Here is a 6,282-nt window from a genome sequence, read left to right as displayed (position 1 = left end):
GGACATTAGACTGCCAGCGGGGGCTGGCTGAACAGGTGCGGGTGGGTTTCGACCTCATGGCAGCCAAACTTGATGCCCTACGTGGGTGTATGAGTCCCATCAGGGACCACTTACAGTCCCTAACGGACACCCACAGTCCGTACCATGCTCTACAACACTCCTTGGCTGACCTCGCTGGAGCCATTACTCGGATACAAGAACTGTCTAGTCAGACAGGCTCCAGCGATGTCAGCCGGGAGTTGGAACACATGCAGAGGACAATAGAGAACATGGAACGGATGCAGGTTGGAAGGATGGCTGCCACGGATGTACACCAGCGAGATGTAGCTGGCATCTTCCATGCCCTGCAGAACCTCATCTTGCCATTGCTGCCACTGAACCTGTCCCAGGTGACTGCTGCAGGAACTTTGACACACACACCTCCACCCTCTGATATGTCAGGGGCACCCAGTGAGGCAGCCATACCACCCCCACCCCCACCCCCTGATGTGCCAGTGGCACCCAGTGAGGCAGCCATAACACCACCACACACACGTGACAAACCTGGCACAGAAGACATATCAGATGACTAAGATGTGGATGGCAATGACTCTGTGTGCGAAAGGAGGTTTTAGCATTCGTCCCCGCCATATGGCCTGTTCCTGTTTGGTTCAGACCTCTGCATCATGCCCTGGAACAACACCTTCCACTCTCCCCGAAAAACACTCTGCGACATTCAACTGGACTCCGACATGGACTGCCCTATCTGCTCTGGTTACCAATGACACAGCAATCAGGCTACGGACTGAACTCTTCCTCCTAACTCGTCATTCCCCAAAGGACTCTGGTTGGCCCTCCAATGGGCAACCACGTAATGTGTGGTTTGTATGGCCATGTACTGCTCCAGATCCGACACACCACAGAATGTGAATAAAACACACAGATGTGTCATGTCTATGTTCAATCAAGTATGAAAATATGGATGAGTGTATGGACATTGATTGCACTAAAAGGTACACCATGGGAAATGACATCAATGCACATTTTGGAGCCTGCCCCACATGGCCAGTTAGATGACTGTGAAGGGGTGAACTAGCTGTGGCCTCATTGCTCATGAACAACAATCTCGCAACCCCCCAACGTAGCCCCACGTCCATGTATTAAATAGAGCTGTGAGTAAAAATGTCAAATTCAGGAGCAGTCCCAAAGTAGTGTCCCCATAACATGTGACAACAGAACATCTCTTTGCATACCTACTCACACTCAACTGTGTGGACACAGCATGTTTTGATGGATAACATTGATCCACATGGCAAGAAGTTGGACACCATACTCACATTGCTGAAGACACATAAGAGCACAGGTCTACCAGCAACTATCCCAACCACAATGTTTGGCTCACAGAGGTGGAGCTGTCAATGGGGCCTCACTCCAAAGTGAAATGCGTCAGTCAGTCCCTCCCTGTGTACGGACAATGCTCGTTGAGGCACACGATTTATCATTCTAATCAACACTCATCACTGTTGAACACTAGTGAAGTTGCCAAGACTTTATTAGCATGTGCGTGTCTGTACGATCAAGACAAGGTCCACAACATGCAGACCAATGCTCCAGACACTAACAGGCAGCATAGGAACAAACAGAGGTGAAAGAAATGGGGAAGCAAAAATGAACACCAATCATTACGGATGGCAATGGTCTCAGCCCACCTTGCCTTGCTGGACGAGTCATGTGATGTTTGTCGTATGCTCATTGCCCCGTGTCAGGGAACCCGACTCACATCCCATGGGTTCTGCATAGTGCTATACCACCGGACTGCGCTGACTGTCTGCTCTGCTGACAGTGAGCAGGTGAATGGGTCCAAAAAGGTCACATATAGTACTACATTGCCATGTGTGTACTCTCCCTCAAGCAGTATGTCAGATATAGGAACGTTGCCAAACGACGCTGTGTAGCTGCGCCCATGGGACTGCCTCACCCTGCAGAGGTGTGTGTCAACACGCGTAGGTGCACGCACATGCATTCTGATTCCAGCGATTGCAGACATGTCCACTGTTGTGGTGGGATATGTGACCATTTCTCCGAGATGAAACAAGGTGTTAGGACCTGTGCTCTGGGTTACATTCAGTTGTGGCTGCAGGAATGTAGCTACTTGTCCATGAATGCGAGCGCAGCTTCATGGGCAATGAGTTCCAAGCATACGTCGTTGTCAACTTCAACGAACACGTGGAAGCCAATCCATTAACTGGTCCGGACAGATGTGCTCCGTTCACGCCATTTCACCAATCCACAAATCAGCCCAATGGGGAAGCTCCTCGATGCGGTCACTGCACACGAGGACTTGTGCAATCTCCCATGCCCAACTGCCAGCACATAAGCCAAATATCAAGGCATCCCATGCACGGGTATCACGGTTACACTCCTGTTCGTGGACCAACAGGGGTCGCACACACAAGTCGTAATCCAGTTCAGCTACTGTTGTGTTGGATAGGCAGACATCCATGGGCCACTCAAATGTGCATGATCGACAGTGGAACCAGGGCTGGACGCAGGTGACGTACGCAAGACGGAAGCTCAGACGGTAACTGATGCGCAACACTGCCAGTGGCAGTGCCCCTAACAAATGCAGCATACGTGCACGGTACAGTTCCACATGACTGGGGTTGTGCATGTGCCCAGGATGTCCCGCCATTGCGTTGTTGGCTCTCGAAGAACCGGCACTCTTCTGACCTGTAGCAGTTATGTGGATGATATGCCCCAGCTCGGAGCAATAAGTCGTATGTGTGTGCAACGTTTAGAAGAATGAGTTATTGTGTATATAAGTGTCAAGGGCATCCCATGCAGGACTACCTCAAGCAAGGACTTCCTGTGTGTGGGGTGTGGATATGTTGGTCTTTCATTTGTGGTGTGCGTGGTGTGGGAGTCATCGTCGTCATCTGCAATGGTATTTCTCTCAGGGGGTGCGAGCCGCATGCCAGACCAAGGTCGGAGGTGGAGATGTCCTTCTGCCTTATGTATTGAGACAAAAGAGCTTTCATCTCTAATGTAAGTCTGACTACTGCTTGCATTCGGGAAATGTGATGTTGCTTTCACGCTGCATTGAAGCTAGGCATTAGGCTTATGGTGCACCAATGGCGATACACACACAACAGTTGGCATGTATGAGTCAAGAGGCAGAGCGGCCCTGCGCTCCTTGTACAATGTCTCTCTCTCTCTCCCTCTCTCTCTCCCTCTCTCTCCCTCTCTCCCTCTCTCTCTTCCTCTCTCCCTCTCTCTTCTGCTCTCTTCCGCTCTCCCTCTCTCTCTTCCTAGCCCTCTCTCTTCCTCTCTCCCTCTCTCTCCCTCTCTCTTCCTCTCACCATCTTTCTCTTCCTCTCTCCTTCTCTCGCTTCCTCTCTCCCTCTCTCTCTTCCTCTCTCCCTCTCTCTCTTCCTATCCCTCTCTCTCTCCCCCTCTTCCTCTCTCTCTCTCCCCCTCTTCCTCTCTCTCTCTCCCTATCTCTCTCTCCCTCTCTCTTCCTCTCTCCCTCTCTCTTCCTCTCCTCCTTTCTCTCTTCCTCTCCCTCTCTCTTCCTCTCTCTCTCTCTCTCTTCCTCTCTCCCTCTCTCGCTTCCTCTCCCTCTCGCCCTCTCTCTTCCTCTCTCCCTCTCTCTCTCCCCCTCTCTCTTCCTCTCTCCCTCTCTCTCTTCCTCTCTCCCTCTCCATTCATCTCTCTCTTCCTCTCTCTCTCTTCTTCTCTCTTCCTCTCTCTCTCTCTGTCCTTTGATGAGTGCATGACACACCTTCTTATCTTGAATTTTGTCACTCAGGCTGTGACTTACAGATTGTACAGGGTAGACCCACCATGGTTCTTCCTAATAGTTGTTTTGGGTTAAAGTTGATTGCAATAAATAATTTGTTTGGAACTTCAAAGATGAATGAATGAGTCTCCTTTTTCTGTCCACACATGAGTGTTAATTGTTGTAATTGTGCGACATCAGGCGATTTTATTTGTTCATGATTTCGTGCAGTTGCTGTAGGATATCTTTGTCCGGGGATGGGGTCCTGTGTATGGTGGAGGTGGGTGTTGTGGCCATCTTGGGTGTCCGACCTGCATGATCAGTAGCTCCATGGCATCTGTTGTTCTTCAGGTGTGGCTCTGGCCTGGGCTCCCTTTGATGGTGCAGGTTGTCATCCGACTTAACACCAGGTAAGAGCAGGTGTTAAATCCCTGCTGCTAACGCACCTTATCGCATGTTTTGTGATCTTATCGCCGATCTGGCTGGTCGTTGAGAATGTTGCGAAGTGGTGTTGTTGCAGCTTTTGGCACGGGAACAACTACTCTGCATCTCATTAGTGTTACTTGCCGGTGTCATCCGTGGCAATGTTTTTTGCAGTTGCTATCGCAGGAAAACTGGTGATATGGGCTGTTAGCACCAGCTTGTGAATAGCGCGATAAATTTATCACTACTTTGGCTGCGATAAAGTGCCAATAACTCGGCGATAAGTCCTTGAGAATATGCCCCTCAATGTCCGATTTTCATTTAATGTGATTTAGAAATATGTTTCCAAAATTCTGCATAATTACGCAAAAAGAAAATTCTACAAATTGTGTTCTCCCTTAGTTATGTGTCTTCTGACAGTGCATCCTCAGGGAGACTGCTCGTGAGTGTTTCATGCCTGACAATCCAACATTTTAATGCATACAAGCTGTGATTAATACTAATTCCCACACACAGGAATGTGGAGTGTAGAGAGAACAAATAATACCAGGCAAAGACCAGTGGGGCAATTACACAAACCTTGCCTCTCTCTTGATCAGTTAGGTTTTTGAGAAAAATCTGATATTGTGTTTGCTTTCCATCACAGAAGAATGTCTGGACTATGAAAGGCTGAATGCAGTGGTGTCAAAAAACAAGATCAGAATTCTAGCTTAATGCTGTGCTCTTTATAGGAACATTACAAACTGTGTCTCTCTACCCTGCACAGCAGAAGCCATGGGTGACCGTGGAAGGGTTTGTGGTTGTCTGTTCTCCTATATTGCTGCCAATGCATGGAACGACGTGTCACTACCCATAACAGCCTCCTCCTCACTTCTTGCATTCCGCATGTAGCTGAAGACCTGGTTTTTCAAGCAGTCCCGCTAGGTCCTAGGTTTGGCTAGACTCACACCTCCTCAAGGCCAGGATACCCACATGGGATGCAGCACACACTACAACATAACATAACTTGATTTACATATAGAAACAGGGCCGGCTCTAGGACGGTGTGACCGGTGCCACCGCACCGGGTGCTGACTCTTCGAGGGGGCACCTATTTGGAAGTATTTTATGGTTGGTTTTAAAAGCACCTGCTGCTGCATTGCTGGCCTCTGCAATTTTCATACAAAAATAAAAATGTCAAGGTAACTCAGTGATTAATGTTCTTCCTGGAAAGCAAAGGAGTTTTGTCAAGTGGAAGTTTTAACTCATTTTATGGTCGTAGCACAGAGGGCTAATGTGCCTGCTCCAAAGAATGTGTACCATGCAGATCTCAAAATGCATATAGATTAAATAGGTCAGTGCTTTTGTCAGAGAGATTCTTTGGAAATAGCAGTGTAGATGTTAAAATCCTAACATGGAACAGTGAGCTAATGACTGTCATCAAAGAGCTGCTTGCAAACTGCTAGGTATAGATTAGAGCATTATGATGTTTTATGTCATCTTTCATTATTCTAATGTATCAAAAAGGGTTCATTACGGTTTTTTTAAAAACTCATTATTATTATTAAATGTAACCCCTAAACATCCGGTTATGATTTAATGTCTAAGTCTGTGCTTCTCAAGCCAAGCACTCTTAAACTATACTGTCTACCAGTATGGATGACATTCAACTCCTACACCTTGTAGTCCTCTGTATTATGTAACATTTCCTATACACTGATTCACACACCTATTAGTGATTGCCTATGTGTAGTGTTTGTGATATAAAGTGCTCTGACACCCTTCGCTGGTACAGGCGGCGCTATTAAATACATCTGAGAGAGAGTGGTTATGGAGACTTCAGGGGGTACTGTTAAAGGGTAGTAGTGTGGGAGTCTGTTGGGAGCGCCCGTGGGGGACACCAACAAACATTGTCGCACAGCGTTAAAGCCGGGCCTGTATAGAAATGTACAGAATAGCTTGTGTCTGTCAAGAGTTTGTTAGGCTGCATAGAAGAGCCATATCATAGACCATGGAGTTAATGACTCCAATGATAATGCATTAGATTTGGATTCAAAAGATGTGCGCCCATATAAACAGGTGAGCCAAAGCAGGCGCGAGTCTGGCTCAAGTCAAAGGTCTGG

The sequence above is a fragment of the Triturus cristatus genome, chromosome 11 (genome assembly GCF_964204655.1).
Source record: "Triturus cristatus chromosome 11, aTriCri1.1, whole genome shotgun sequence".
Taxonomy (NCBI): domain Eukaryota; kingdom Metazoa; phylum Chordata; class Amphibia; order Caudata; family Salamandridae; genus Triturus; species Triturus cristatus.
The sequence above is the reverse complement of the archived record's forward strand: the minus strand, read 5'-3'. Positions refer to the sequence as shown.